Source organism: Oryctolagus cuniculus, chromosome 8 (assembly GCF_051225735.1).
Source record: "Oryctolagus cuniculus isolate XC-2025 breed Fujian yellow rabbit chromosome 8, ASM5122573v1, whole genome shotgun sequence".
In the NCBI taxonomy this organism is placed as follows: Eukaryota; Metazoa; Chordata; class Mammalia; order Lagomorpha; family Leporidae; genus Oryctolagus; species Oryctolagus cuniculus.
Window position 1 is genome coordinate 119,014,332 of NC_142874.1, and position 16,559 is coordinate 119,030,890.

Genomic DNA, 16,559 nt, shown 5'->3' on the forward strand with positions numbered 1-16,559 from the left:
TCATTTGGTTGCATGTGCTTTTTTATTGGCAAATGACATTTACATATATTTATTTTATACAACATGTCATGTTGAAATATGTGTACACTGCAGAATGTAATGAGTTACGCTGGTTGCTTGTGCATTTTGGTGCCATATCAAAGAAACATTCGCCAAGTTTATTTGGAAATATTCCATACCATTTTTAAAAACTGATATGTGTCATACAAACTTTTTACTGTGAAAATAACACAAACCAGAAAGCACTTACAATCTAAATGTACAACTTAGTCACAACAGAACCATACCAAGGTCAGAATATGGAGTTCTGCAGATCCCAAGAAGGGTCCTTGCTGTGCCCTAACTGCCTCCCAGTCATAGCACCCTCTCATCTCCAGGACAAGCCTGTGGTTGGTTTGTTTGAAAGGAAGAGAGAGACAGGCAAACAGGCAAACACAGGTCTCCAATCTGCTGGTTCATTCCCCCAAGTGCTTACAACAAATACGGCTGGGCCAGGCCAAAGCCAGGAGACAGGAACTCAATCTAAGTCTCCAACCCGAGTGGCAGGGACACAAGTACTTGAGCTTGTTTCCCAAGATGCATGTTAGCAGGGAGTTGGAATCAGGAGTGGATCTAGGACTTAACACCAGGCACTCTAGTATGGGATGCTGATGTCCCAAGTGGTGTCTTAACCTCTGTGCCAATGCCTGCCCCAAGACAGTGGTTCTGGAAGGCAAGTCTCAAGATCAGATCTTTGCTCAAACAGTAAATAACCTTTTATGAATTTAAAAAAGAATGAAAAGTCAGAGCTGGCACTGTGGTGCAGTGGATTAACCCTCTGCCTATTTGGCCACCATCCCATATGGGCACCAGCTCTAGTCCCAGCTGCTCCTCTTCCAATCCAGCTCTCTGCTATGGCTTGGGAAAGCAGGAGAAGATGGCCCAAGTGCTTGGGCCCCTGCACCCACATGGGAGACCCAGAAGAAGTTCCTGGCTTCTGGCTTCAGATCAGTGCAATTCTGTCCATTGAGGCCATTTGGGGAGTGAACCAGGGATGGAAGACCTTTCTCTCTGTCTCTCCCTCTCATTGTCTGTGACTCTAGCTCTCAAATCAATAAAATCTAAAAACAAAAACAAAAACAAAAAGAATGAAAAGTCAATACGTTTTTATATCTAATAGCAATTTCTCTAGATTTTGTGAAAAATATTTAAATTTTTGCACAGGGGCCAGCATTATGACACAGCAAGTTAAGGCACTGCTTGCAACATCAGCATCCAGTAACAGAGTGTCAGTTTGAGTCCCAGCTACTCTGCTTCTGACCCAGCTTCCTTCCTGCTAACGTGCCTGGGAAGGCAGCAGAAAATGGCCCAAGTACTTGGGTCCCTGTTACTCATGTGGCTCCTGGCTTTGGTCTGACCCAGCCCTGGCTGTTGCGGCCATTTGGGGAGTGAACCAGCAGATGGAAGATCTTTCCCTCTCTCTCTATTGCACTGCATTTCAGATAAATAAATCATTAAAAAATAAATTATTGCACAAAGCTACATTTCTTATATTTTTGCTTTTGCTGTGTCCCAGTCCACCTGAGGTATACAGCAATTCCGATCAATTAACAGTACTTTCTATTTACATTAATAAAATAGATATTAATAATATATATAATTAATAATCTATTAATAAAATAGCTCATATTTATTTCTGGCATGCTTACTGTATGCCTGCCAAGCATTTGATCAGTAAGACAACCCACTTTAGTAAGACAGGTCTGTTTTCCACCCCCTTTTCCTGTTATTTCTACAAAAAGAAGCACTGAGGCTAACGACCTCAGCCAGCAGAGTCTGGATGCAAGGCCAGGCAGGCTGACAACAGAGTTTGAGTGAGGCATCCCCACCAACAATTCTTCCCAGGTAAGTACGATGCCCAAGGTAGCTGAGAGCTGCTCTCATCTCTGTTTAGGAAAAAAGATGCTCACTGCACCCCTCGTCTCTCAGGTGCTCCTTCAGACGTGCAAAGTTTGAGAAGGGTCACTGTTCAGAAAATGGTGTTTATTTATTTATTTTTAAAGATTTATTTATTTATTTGAGAAGCAGAGTTACAGAGAGATGGAGAGACAGAGAGAGAGAGAGGTTTTCCATCTGCTGGTTCACTCCTCAGATCCCGCCACAGTAGGAACTGGGCCGATCTGAAGGCAGGAGCCAGAAGTTTCTTCCGGGTCTCCCACATGGGTACAGGGGACCAAGGACTTGGGGCATCTTCTACTGCTTTCCCAGGCCATTAGCAGAGAGCTGGATTGGAAGAGGAGCAGCTGGGACTCGAACTGGCACCCATTTGGGATGCTGGTGCCGCAGGCAGAGGTTTAACCAACTACACCACAGGGTTGGCTCCAAATGCTGTTTATTATAACCCATCTTTCCTACCATTGCATGTTGGGCCCATTCTTGATGGACTCATGTGTCACTTTCTGACTGGGACAGCAGGCTCATGGGTATTAGGACTGAATGTGGTCACTTCCACTGTGGGTAACAGTTCACTGCCCTGTCTCAGGTTTGTGACATAAAGAAAAAAGCATGTGGCTTTAAAGGAAGGAAGGATCAGTCAGGTCCCTTAGAGCTGCGTGAATGGCATACAGAACAGAAGAAGGGTCACCAGTTCTTTTGGGTATGACACTAAGTGAGGGGGCAGGCACTTCGTCTAGCAGTTGGGATGCCAGTATCCCAAATCGGAGGACCTGGGTTTGATTCCTGACTCCAGCTTGCTACTAATACAGACCCTGGAAGGCAGCGGTGACAGCTCAAATAACTGGGTCCTTGCCACCCACCTGGAGACCTAGAGTGGGTTACCACCTTCTGCTTCAGCCCCACTGGCCCCTGCAGGCATTTGGAGGATGAACCAACAAATGGGAACTCACTCTGCCTGTCTATGTCTCTCTCTCAGGAAAAACAAAAACAAAAACAAAACCCTGACAAAGTAAGTGAGAGTTCGTAACAAAGGCAGAGCTGAGTATTATAAAGTAGTCAGACTATTTCATATGGCCCCTACTGTCATACTCTCTCTCTCTCTCACACACACACACACACACACATGCGTGTGTGCGCACACGCGCTTTCTACCTCTTCTCCTTATTAAGGCACAGACACAGCGCCAGATAGGAACTGGATATCCTTGATATCCTGGGCGAATTGTTGGGTGAGCTTTTCCTGGGAGCAGGATCAGGAAGAATTCACCACGAGCATTCACACCTTCTGCTAAGGGCTCAGCTGACAGCCGTCACCTGACCACAGGGCATCTGTCTCACTTGTGGCACATAGAAGCAAGCATAGTAGGTGAATTAAGTTCTGCTTGAAATGTGGCGTGCTAAATCGCCCATGGTTGGCTTGGTGGCAGGACTCTGAGAAAATAATGAAGCCAGCCTGGGCCTAGAGAACGCATCCTTGGCAGATGGCTTGCTGATCTCTCCAGTCTCATTTGCTGAGTGGGGACACATTTTCCAAGGGCTTCATTAGCAGTTGAAGGTACGTACCATCTTTGAGGCCATGTAATTACCCTTTTATAGCAGGTCATCCGCGTTCCAGAGACTGTGCCATAAAATGCAACCGCAGGTCTCAGCTCTGTAAAAAAAAAAAAAAAAAAATCCCACCCCAAACAAGCCCATTTTGAAAATTACAACTGGTCCTGCATCTTGACTGGATGTCATTTTTTTTCTTTTTACTGTTGTACTTTCCTTAGTGTTTGTTTTACCATCCAAAAATGTTCCTCTAACTGGGAGGTTAACTGAATCTACCTTTCTAACTTTATTTTGCTTTCCAAGTATTGTTCTTGAAGGGTTGTTCCTCAGAGGAGAGTGAGTAGCAGTTTCTACTCTCGGGAACCGGCTTTGAAGAATATAGTGTGGGGTCCTACAGTGACCTTTCACTCACAAAAACGAGGTTGATTTGCACAGAAACCCTAAGGAGGAGATAGCGAAACACAGTGAGAAACTATGAGCCTGGGGTCAAATTGCTTACTCTATAAATCTCTTTCCTCAACTATAAAACAGGGATTATAATAGGAATTACTTCATAAAGATGTTAGCAATTCTTTTTAATGCATATAAAGCATTAAGTTTGAGTACCAAGAAAATATTGATTAAAATATGTAATTTTTGTTTAAAATATTTCTAATCTGTGTGTATCCATGAAGGGTAAAAGTTTAAATAAGGAAATCTTATCAGAACTTTATCACCTAGAACTTAATTGACCCATTCTTTTTTTCTTTTGGATTTAACAATTTATTATATATAAGGGCCATTTTAAAAATATCAGTCCACTAAACCATGTAGAAATAAGTATGTAAAAAATCTTCAAAACAAAACTTTTTTTTTTTTTATTTTTTGACAGACAGAGTGGACAGTGAGAGAGAGAGAGAGAGAAAGGTCTTCCTTTGCCGTTGGTTCACCCTCCAATGGCCGCCGCGGCCGGCGCGCTGCGGCCGGCGCACCGCGCTGATCCGATGGCAGGAGCCAGGAGCCAGGTGCTTTTCCTGGTCTCCCATGGGGTGCAGGGCCCAAGCACCTGGGCCATCCTCCACTGCACTCCCTGGCCACAGCAGAGGGCTGGCCTGGAAGAGGGGCAACCGGGACAGAATCCGGCGCCCCGACCGGGACTAGAACCCAGTGTGCCGGCGCCGCTAGGCAGAGGATTAGCCTAGTGAGCCGCGGCGCCGGCTAAAAACAAAACATATTTACACATGTTCAAGTAGATCCACTACCTGGAATTCCCAGTTGCTCAGTCGCTTCATTATTGTGCTATGGCAGTCACATAATGCTTAACCTCCGTTGGGGTAAGCTTCCTAAATCCAGCTTCATTGCAGATTCCAGCTCCCACGTTAAATCTGTTACTTCCCTTCAAACCTTTCCTTTAGGGTTAAGATGGCTGTGTGAATGGTCTCTTCAAGTTCCAGATCTTCGTAATATCTTTTATTTTGTCATTATTTCTATTTGCATTTATTTGATCTTTCTCATATCTCGTCTCAAGGAAAGTTTTCCCATGCACATAGTTCTTTCCTATTGCTGTGGCTTTCCAGGCAAAATAAGCTCCAGGTGGATCTGACGGAAATAAATATGGTTGCCTCTCATTCCAGCCATGAAGAAGTACAGAAACTCTAAATGGACGAACACCACTGACTCCCACATCACAGAGGCTACTCGTGCACCAGCTGAGCTGTGAGAACGGGTTGCTGGTAAACAAGATAGTGTTGCTGGGCTAGTTTCTGAGCTCTGTGCACAAGCACTCTGGAATCAGGGCCTACGCCACTGAACACCAAACCTATATGCTTGGGAACTGGTTCCATTTTGTGTATACTTTGCTCATCACACAGAAATGGATTTCTGTTTCTTCTCAGTTGCTTATATGACACTGAAAAAAAAAAAGACCTTTAATTCCCACTGAAGGGGCTCCTCCAGTTACAGCAGCCAAAGCATACACAGTCTGGACCAACTTTGCAGATGGGTTGAATGTAGTCAGCAAAAAGCTATATCTGTGCTCCATCATATTTATGCAGAGAGTCAAAGCATCAACTGTCCTATTCTTGATATACTTCATCCTGAAACCTCAATTCTGAGCCAGGGTTGTGGTGCAGGGGGTTAAGCTGTAGCCTGTTATACCTGCATCCCATAACGGTGTTGGATCAAATCCTAACTATTCCACTTCTGATCCCGCTCCCTGTTAATGAGCCTGAGAAAGCAATGGAAGATGGCCCAAGTGCTTGGGGCCCTGCACCCACATGGGAGTCTTGGATGGAGTTCCTGGCTCCTGGCTTCAAGTTGGCCCAGCCCCAGCTGTTGTGGCCAACTGTGGGATAAGTCAGTGGATAGAAGATCTCTCTCTGCCTTTCCCTCTCTTTCCTTGTCCCTCTGCCTTTCAAATAAATAAATCTTTTTTTTAAATGTTAAGGAAAGAAAGAAAAAGAGAAATACGCGGTTGAGAGTTCATATGGGGGATGCGCTGCCCAACAGCCCTCTGGCTCCCCAACTCACAGGGGTCAGCCTTGTCAGCTCTAGAAGGAGCAGACCAGGACTGACAGTCACAGTCAAAGTTTCCTTATTTAAATATTGAAGTGCTTTGTATGGCTCTGTCCCTACACTGAATATTTCTACTTAATAAAACACTCTACTTTCTTAAATTAGAAATAGCTCAGAATCAGCCCTTAAGGCATTTGGATCTGGCTGAAGAGCCCATGAGAGTATTTTAGGCAAGACACTCTGGCAACAACAACAACAAAAACCTAAATGAAAGATCTCTGTGAGTGAGATCCCAGTAGAAAGAACAGGCCATCAAAGAAGGAGGTACCTTTCTCTGAAGGGAGGAGAGAACTTCCACTTTGACTATGACCTTGTCTAAATAAGATAGAACTCGGCGAACTCAAAAGGCTTCCATAGCCTTGGCAACTCATGACAAGAGCCTAGGGAGATTACTGATGCCTTAAACAAGAGTGTCAAATTGTTAAGTCAACAACAGGAGTCACTGTGCACTTACTCCTCATGTAGGATCTGTGTCCTTAATGTGTTGTCCAATGTGAATTAATGCTATAACTAGTACTCAAACAGTATTTTACACTTTATGTTCTATGTGGGTGCAAACTGTTGAAAACTTTACTTAATATATACTAAATTGATCTTCTATATATAAAGATAATTGAAAATGAATCTTGATGTGAATGGAATGGGAGAGCGAGCAGGAGATAGGAGGGTGGCGGGTGGGAGAGAAGTTATGGGGGGGAAGCCATTGTAATCCATAAACTGTACTTTGGAAATTTATATTTACTAAATATAAATTTAGTAAACTTGGGCCATCTTCCAATGCTTTCCCTGGCACATTAGCAGGGAGCTGGATTAGAAGTAGAGGAACCAGGACTCGAACCGGCACTCATTTGGGATGCTAGCATTGCAGGCAGCAGCTTAACCTGCTGTACCATAATGCCAGTCCCATATAATCTTTCTTCAAGTAATGAGTGAGTATTTTTACATGAGGGTACATAAACAAGTTCATGGAAAACAAAATTAAAAGTGTGAATTGGAGCAAGTTTTTGGCCTAATGGTTAAGATGTTGGTTAATACACCTACATCCCATATCAGAATGCCTGGATTCAGCACCCAGCTCTGGCCCTTGACTCCAGTTTCCTGCTAAAGAAGACCCAGGAAGGCAGTGGTGATGGATCAAGCAGTTGAGTCCTTGCACCCTGAGAAACCTGGATTTTATTCCCACCTCCCAGTTTCAGCTCCAGCCAGTGCTAGCTTTTGCAGGGACTTAGGTTATAATCATCAGATGAGAAACCTCTTTCTTTTTATAAATCTTTTTTTATTTTTAAAGATTTTATTTATTTACTTGAGAGACAGAGTTACAGATAGGAGAGGGAGAGACAGAAAGAGAGGTCTTCCATTCCACTCCCCAAATGGCCACAACAGCTGGAGCTGAGCCAACCCGAAGCCAGAAGCCAGGAGCTTCCTCCAAGTTCTTCCATGTTGTGGGGAGCAACTCGGACTAGACTAAGTTACTGGAATTAAGACTTATTCTATGCATCTGCTCTCCCACAATATGGCGCTGAGAAGGGAAAAACAGCTTCTACACAGCTGCCTCCAGTTCAACCAATAAACTGTAGGACTTGCTCCTGATTGGAGGAGAGCAGCGTACTCGGCGTGTGGGCAGCCGAGTTGGGATTGGCAGAGGAGGACTATAAAGGAGGAGAGAGACAACATGCACCAGGAACATCTATCTGAAGGAACACCTGAGCAGCCCCCGAGAGAGCCGGCCGGCGGTGTGCCGCTCCCCCGCGGAAGTGGGGAAGGTGGCAGGGGGAACCGCCCTTCCACGGAGGTGGAAGGGACGGTAGCCAACCCGGGAAGAACCAGCAGCAAACCCGGGAAGGGCCGAGCAGACAAAAAAACAGAGCAGGGTCCTGTGTCGTTCCTCCACGAAGACGGGGAGCGACATAATGGTGCTGTGACTCGGATAGGAAACTTAGGAGGGAAGAAACGGGAAGAAGTGGAAAATACCGGAGAGAGAGACTAGCAAAGAGCCTAGGGAAAAGCCGGACAGAAAAGGTGCCGGAAGAAGCTATCGAAAGCCTAGGCATAGACTCGGATACGGACTGTGGGAAAGAAGTTAGGATTTAAAGTGAAAGCAAGAAGAAACTTAGACTCAGATACGGACTGCAGGTTGAAAGTGAAAGTGAAACCTATAAGAAACTTAGACTTGGATACGGACTGTGGGGAGAGGCCAGGAGAAATGAGGGAGGAATATTGTTGGAAGAAAACTTAGGGAAACATACCGGGTAGAGAAAAATGTTAGGGAGGATGAAGCCGCGAGTGCAGGCCGAGGTGGAGACGTAAGCCAGCTTGGAATTCTTCAAGTCAGCCCGGGGAGCAAAAGGCGAAAATCTGGAACCAGAGGCAGAGACGTGGGCCGCCAGCTTGGAATTCGCCAGGTTAGTCCGGGGAACTTGGACTGAATGCCGGTGGTGGCGGAAACGTAAGCTACGCTGTGTGATTCGCGGAAGCCGCCGCGTGCAGAGAGAGCACGGGGCGTGAATAGATAGGGAATGCGGGACTGGCACGAGGCCGTGGTGTGGGCACGAAGGGCGTGGAGACCGCGGAGTGTGCGCGCGAAGCCGAGCCGCGCAGAGCCGGGAGCCCGCTGCAGGGCGGGCGCCGGGAAGCCACGCAGATGAGAGAAGCGCGGGCTGAAGCGGCTCAGAGCCGGGAAGCCGCCGAGAAGCAGCCTCGGGGCGGGCACCGGGAAGCCGCAGGGATAAGAGAAACAGAAGTTTAGAAGTAAAATGAGAGAAATAGGAATGCTGGCAGATAGAAGTAAAATAGGAGAGAGAGGAATGCCCGGAGGTAGAGAAATAGAGAAAAATAAGGCCTCCCCTCAACATGGCAATGAGAGAGCTTGGATTCGGTCTGCCTGATTAGGGAGGTGGTGAGCACCTGCGGGTGGCTAGCAGCTTATGCGCCGCAGGTCACCGAAGACAGGCACGAATCAACACCAATAAGTCTCCCCACAATACGGCAATGAGAGGGCTTGAATTCGGTTTGCCTGATTGATAGGGCTTGTAAGCACCTGCAAGCAGTTCTAGCAGAGCAGAGCATGCGCTGCAGGGCACTGAACACAGGCACGCATCAGCGCCTAGAAACCTCCTCACAACATGGCGAAGAGAGGACCCAGATTGGGTTTGCCTGATTGATAGGACTTGTAAGCACCTGTGGGCAACTCTAGCGAGCAGAGCAGAGTGTGTGCCGCGGGGCACCGAAGACAGGCGCGTATCAACGCCAAAAATAAAAAGAAAGGGGGATCTGTGGGGAGCAACTCGGACTAGACTAAGTTACTGGAATTAAGACTTATTCTATGCATCTGCTTTCCCACAATATGGCGCTGAGAAGGGAAACAGCTTCTACACAGCTGCCTCCAGTTCAACCAATAAACTGTAGGACTTGCTCCTGATTGGAGGAGAGCAGCGTACTCGGCGTATGGGTAGCAGAGTTGGGATTGGTGGAAGAGGACTATAAAGGAGGAGAGAGACAACATGCACCAGGAACATCTATCTGAAGGAACACCTGAGCAGCCCCCGAGAGAGCCGGCCGGCGGTGTGCCGCTCCCCCGCGGAAGTGGGGAAGGTGGCAGGGGGAACCGCCCTTCCACGGAGGTGGAAGGGACAGTAGCCAACCCGGGAAGAACCAGCAGCAAACCCGGGGAGGGCCGAGCAGACAAAAGAACAGCGCAGGGTCCTGTGTCGTTCCTCCACGAAGACGGGGAGCGACACGTGTGAGTGCAGGGGCCCAAGCACTTGCGCCATCTTGTACTGCTCCCTCAGGCACATTAGCAGGGAGCTCGGTTGGAAGTGGAGCAGCCAGAACCTGAACCGGAACCCATATGGGATGCCAGCACTGCAGGCTGAGGCTTTAACCTCCTGTGCCTCAGCACATCAAGAGGACGCCCCCGTCCTCTTTCTGCCTCTCAAATCAATCAATCAGTTAAAAGAATGAGCTTATTTTGGTGCAAAAAAACTTGGGTGAAGCAAAAAAAAATTTCATCATAAATATGGGATACATATTATGAAAAAACTATGAATACATTTCAAATTTTAAAAATTACATGTAGGGACCAGCACAGTGGTGCAGTGGGTTAATCCTTCACCTGCAGCACCAGCATCCCATATGGGCGCCAGTTCTAGTCCCAGCTGCTCCTCTCTGCTACGGCCTAGGAAAGCAATGGAAGATGGTTCAAGTGCTTGGGCCCCTATACCTGTGTGGGAGACCCGGAGGAAGCTCCTAGCTCCAAGCTTTGGATCGGCTGAGATCTGACTGTTGTGGCCATTTGAGGAGTGAAGCAGTAGATGGAAGACCTTTCTTTCTGTCTCTCCTTCTCATTGTCTGTAACTCTACCTCTCAAATAAATAAGTAAAATCTTTTAAAAAAATTATATGTAATAGGGGCCAGCTCTGTGGTGCTGTGCTATAGTGGATAAAGCTGCCATCTGCAGTGTCGGCATACCATATGGGCACCAGTCCAAGCCCTGGCTGCTCCACTTCCGATCCAGCTAATGCACCTGGGAAACTAGTGGAAAATGTCTCAAGCCCTTGGGCCCTTGCACCCATGTGGGAAACCAGGAATAAGCTCCTGGCTCCTGGCTTCAGAATGGCCCCGCTCCAGCCATTGTGGCCATTTGGGGAGTTAATCAGTGGATGGAAGATTCTCTCTCTCTCTCTCTCTCTCTGTAATTCTGCCTTTCAAATAAATAAATAAATCTTTAAAAAATTATATGTAATAAAATTTTGGCTTTAATTATAACAGTTATGGACTAATCTGGTAAGTTAAAAATGAACCCATGTTTATTGTAAAAATAATAGCTAAGGGATAGCTACCGAAAGCCCTATGAGGGAGTTACAAAAACTATGCAAAAAATCCTAATTAAGAGACAAGAAATTCAGTTTATTGTTTTTTGTTTGTTTGTTTTTGACAGGCAGAGCGAACAGTGAGAGAGAGAGAGAGACAGAGAAAAAGTTCTTCCTTTTTGCCGTTGGTTCACCCTCCAGTGGCCGCCGCAGCCAGCGCTCTACGGCTGGCACTTTGCGTTGAATCGATGGCAGGAGCCAGGTGCTTCTCCTGGTCTCCCATGGGGTGCAGGGCCCAAGCACTTGGGCCATCCTCCACTGCACTCCCTGGCCACAGCAGAGAGCTGTCCTGGAAGAGGGGCAACCGGGACAGAATCCGGTGCCCTGACCAGGACTAGAACCCGGTGTGCCAGCGCCGCAAAGCGGAGGATTAGCCTAGTGAGCCACGGTGCCGGCTAGTTTGTTATTTTCTTTTTTTCTTTTTTTTTTTTGACAGGCAGAGTGGACAGTGAGAGAGAGAGACAGAGAGAGAAAGGTCTTCCTTTTGCTGTTGGTTCACCCTCCAATGGCCGCCGCTGCAGCCGGGCGCACCGCGCTGATCCGATGGCAGGAGCCAGGATCCAGGTGCTTTTCCTGGTCTCCCATGGGGTGCAGGGCCCAAGCACCTGGGCCATCCTCCACTGCACTCCCTGGCCATAGCAGAGAGCTGGCCTGGAAGAGGGGCAACCGGGACAGAATCCGGCGCCCCAACCGGGACTAGAACCCGGTGTGCCGGCGCCGCAAGGTGGAGGATTAGCCTATTGAGCCACGGCGCTGGCCTAGTTTGTTATTTTCAAGAATGCTGCAGTGAATGTGTCTGTACAATACACAATTGTGTACGTGAATATTTCTACAAGTTCAAATTCTAGAAGTGGAATTGCTGGGTTAAAAAGAAAGTGAATTTGTATTCTAATGATGCTGCCAAAATATTCTGAAATTTATGTCAATATACCTGTACACTGGCACTCTGTAGTAACATCCCCGAATGGGAGGATGTTTCCCTTCCCCCATTTTTGCCGAATCTTGGCCAATAGGATGGGTAGAAATTAACCTCAGCCGTTTTGATGACGGCCCATCACTGCCTAGAGTGGACAGCACACTTCCTCAGGGGGCTGTCTCTTGTCTTCAAAGCTGCTGACTGTAGACTGGCTCCCAACAGACTGTTCATCACCTTTTGAGCTCCCCTACATCAATCAAACATCGTCCGCTGCCTGCCTTTCCTTGTGCCCCACCTTAGAATATGCAGCCAGCCCACATCAAGCCTGAATCCTTCACTCTCATTTATAACACCAGGTGTCAGAAAGCTGTGCTTGCTCCTTGGAAGCCAACCTTATGACCAAGCCACTTCTCTGAGTGCCGATCCTACTTCCCCAACCCCAGCAACCAAGCCTGCAGCATGCCTCAACGCCCAGCAGAATGATTCTGCTCACCTTATCCCTAAGGTTTTGTCTTTTTTTTTTTTTTTTTTTTTTTGACAGAGTAGACAGTGAGAGAGAGAGAGACAGAGAGAAAGGTCTTCCTTTTGCCATTGGTTCACCCTCCAATGGCCGCCGCGGCTGGCGCTGGCCCGGAAGAGGGGCAACCGGGACAGAATCGGTGCCCTGACCGGGACTAGAACCCGGTGTGCCAGCGCCGCAAGGCGGAGGATTAGCCTAGTGAGCCACAGCGCCAGCCTATCCCTAAGGTTTTAAAAGCCCAGACTCTGGCTGGCGCCACAGCTCACTAGACTAATCCTCTGCCTGCGGAGCCAGCACACCAGGTTCTAGTCCTGGTTGGCGCCAGATTCTGTCCCGGTCGCTCCTCTTCCAGGCCAGCTCTCTGCTGTGGCCAGGGAGTGCAGTGGAGGATGGCCCAAGTGCTTGGGCCCTGCACCCCATGGGAGACCAGGATAAGTACCTGGCTCCTGGCTTCGGATCAGCGCAGTGCGCCGGCCGTAGCGGCCATTGGAGGGTGAACCAACGGCAAAGGAAGACCTTTCTCTCTGTCTCTCTCTCTCACTGTCCACTCTGCCTGTCAAAAAATAAAGAAAAAAAAAAAAAAAAAGCTCAGACTTGACAATTCCCCCGAGTCTTACTATCTTTCCCCTTCCTCTTCATTCAGCTCTTTGAAGAACATCAATTTCAGTTCCAGAGACTTCACTCGTGAGGTCCATCAGCCCCCAACTAGGCTTGGTAAAGTACATGGTGCCTCAGCCTTTGCTTGCTCCCAACTGGACTGAGGACCTAACTGTCCTGGGTATTAGTCCCTCCTACTACCATCTGCATTATCCTCTATAGTTTCATGGTCATTCTTCATCTGTAATCTCAAGTCAGACAGGCCTGGGTTGAGTCACAGAGAAACCACAAACATCCCACGTGAACTCAGGCAGCCTACTTAGCTTCTCTAAGCCATGGTCTACCACCATTGAATTGGAGATGACATATTTGTCACTCTGGGTTCTGGAAGGGCCGAGATAATGGGAGGGTACTTCAAAAGTTCATGGAAGGGTCTGGCGTTATGACGTAGCTGGTAAAGCCACTGCCTGTGATGTCAGCATTCCATATGGGCGCCAGTTCCAGTCCCAGTCCCAGCTGCTCCACTTCTGATCCAGTTCCCCTGGGAAAAGCAGAGGAAGATGGCCCAAGTGTTTGGGTCCCTGCCACCCATGTGGGACACTTGGATGAAGCTCCTGGCTCCTGGCTTCGGCCTGGTCCAATGCTGGCCATTGCAGCCATCTGGGGAGTGAAACAGCAGATGGAAGATCTCTCTCTCTCTCTCCCTGTCTCTAACTCAGACTCTGAAAATGAACAAATCCTTTTAAGAAAAATCATGGGAAATTTTTAAGAAAAAAATTATATCCATGCACAGATTTTTCATAATATGCACATTCCAAAAAATTTTCCACCAGAATAAACTCATATTTTCAGTTCCATTTTTCCATGAAATTTTTTACATATCCCTGTATATATAAAAAAGCAAACAGCACAAAGGTTGGCACAAAGTACAAAAGCAGTGGCTATTAGTTTCCTCTCACTCCCTTGTCAGAGAAACAAAATACTACTTACAAGTTTCTCTTAAGATTATATTGCCACTGCATCTTTTTAAATGTTTATTTCCTTACTTTTTATTTGTTTGGAAGTCAGAGAGATGGAAAACAGAGAGACAAAGAGAGCTTCCTGCTACTGGTTCACTCCCCAAATTCCTGAAACAGCAGAGCCTGGGCCAGGGCAAAGCTGGGATCCAGGAACTCAATCCGGGTCTCCCACATGGGTGGCAGGCACCCAGCTACTTGAGCCGTCATCTGCTGCCTCCTAGAGAGTGCATCCGTGGAAAGCTGGAACTGGGAGTGGAGCCAGAACTCAGCCTCAGGCACTCTGATGTGGGGCTTCCCGCCTGTCACTGCCTCCTCTGTCCTGAACCAGGGCCTCGCCCTCCTTTGTCTCTTATTATTGATAACATATGAAAATAAACAAGAAAAAGACATTCACTTTCTGATCTTAAGGTTTGGGTTTTGTCACTGTCGATGTTAGTTTTGCTTGCTTTGAGTGTTTTTGCAAGATTCCCGCTGACAGACTTACCGCTACCATTTCAAGGGGAATGTTTTGGATCTTAACATGACTACAGGCAGAACTGCTATTCAATAAAAGGCTAACGCACCCAGAAAACAGCAGGGTCCCTCCTTCCACATCAGGCAGAAAAGTATTAAGAGCTGGCAGTGACCCGAGAATCCAAGACTTACAGATATTGTGCTTGGTTCCTGTTACGTGAAACTTATACAATAGTTTCTGTAACCCACATCTCTATCTCACTAATAAAAATAAATTCCACCCTGTCTTGAAAATCCACAGGGCAAGTTAGAAGAGAACATAAAAAGAAAAAGAAAATGAAAGAGCCAATGCTATGGGAGAAGAGAAAAAACGATTTTGCTTTCAGCTTATGTGATTAGGCTGTGATAATGCCCTCTACACCAGTGTCCATCACTGCCTCCCTTAGGTCAGACAAGCATCTGACCCTAACGCCTGGGTAACAAAGGGCAAACAATGCCAAATTCAGTTTTAGCTGACCCTTGAAAGGAGGGAAAAAAGAATTTTTCAAGACACATATTGAGAGCACCCACAAGTGACACATTTTTCATTTTTGACACTTTATGATATAAAGTCAAAACCAGAGAGAGTAAGATAAAGAAAGCAGAGGCCAACAAATGCAAATGCTGTCCAAGTTCTTAGTTTCTGCTCCCATTCCCAGGAATGCAACCTCTCCCCTGGGTCCTCTTTAAGATTTTCTATTCAAAAAACCGATGCATTCCCACGTGGGGCACAGAGGTTTTTCTTTAGGGGAAAACTCCAACTTCATTCAAGTCTTTTAGGCCTAGTATATTTAACTAGTTTTCCACAAAATATTTCTAGTTCCTAGGAAAAAAAAAATCAAAGTAGCTCCCCTAAACCCAGAACTCATCCTTCTCAACAATCCAATGTTCAAGGGGCTTTGGGCTTTTTTACACGATAGTTGATTTCTGTATCAGTCCAGGTCCCCTGAGAGCTAAATGCCACCACGGTAGAAGGAGATGTGCAAGGGACATATTAAGGGAGACCCCTGTACAGGATAACACGGCAGACGATCAGGACCAGGGGAGTCTTCTGGTCACAATGCAGATCCGACACTGGCAAGAGGAGAGGGAGGAGGCAAGACCGCGGAGGAGCTTCCACCAGCAGCATGATTCTGAGAGGGTTCCCACCAGGCTCATGGGGAACCCACAGTGCAGACTCCCTGTTGTAGCATGCATCAGGCAGCACAGCCTAGTTTTCATACCTAGCCGTGCTTAGCCACTGACGGTGCTAGGGAGCCTGGTCTTGGTGTGCACACTGCAGCAGATGCAAAAGTACACCCCTGGAGGCAGCCTGATGATACTCTTCCTTACAGCCATTTCTCTTGAAGAAAGATCCTAGCAGTGGGCCCCTTGGCTTCTGTGACTTCTTAGACAAGTTGGCTGTTTTAAGTTATTTTTGGATAAGTGGGAATACAGACATACATAGTTACAAACACTCATATACTAACTCTTTGGATAAACAAGTGACATGGATCCGCTTTGCTAATAAGATTCGGGTGAAGTCTTGACCTGTTTACTAGGGGAATAGTAAAGATTCTACAGATCTTTGAGGAATTTTAGGAACTGGTCCTGAATGGATGCTAATTCCTGGATCACTGGAGACCAGCAGTCTCAGGAAAGACTCACGGTGCTCAGGTGATAAATGAAAATTGGGCTCAAATCTACCTTACTGGGTCCACTCTGTGGTTATTTTCCTAGTTCATCAATGAATCACTGACATAGATGTGCTTGGAAACTGGTCTCATTTCCACACTGGGATGTAGAGAAAGATCTAATGTTATAGGAAGGCCAGCGGGAGCCCTTGCAATTCCCCTCACCCTACCCCTAACAGGAGAACTGCCAAGAGTGAGGCCACTGCTAAAGCCTTGAGAGATGCACGTGGACCGATTTTTTTTAAATCGGAAATTTCGTGCATTCTTTTTAGATATGCCAATGTTTCAAATTGTGATGTATTATAAAGAGAACATATTCTTATTGAACCCATGTGAAAAATCACATTGCAATGAAAAACAAAAGTTCTCTAAAGTTTTTGACAGAGGAATTAAGCAGGAAAGATAAATCCTTGTATGTTTGCTTGCAAATACATAGTTT

The 16,559-nt window shown here is 46.8% G+C and overlaps 1 protein-coding gene and 1 pseudogene across 2 annotated transcripts in view; both read right to left on the reverse strand.

Annotated features, from left to right (window-relative positions):
- SHROOM3 (shroom family member 3) overlaps positions 1–16,559 on the reverse strand; it is a 342,800-nt gene that overhangs the window by 294,420 nt on the left and 31,821 nt on the right. The window lies entirely within an intron of this gene.
- On the reverse strand, positions 4,706–5,505 carry LOC149125128 (proteasome subunit alpha type-2 pseudogene; annotated as a pseudogene).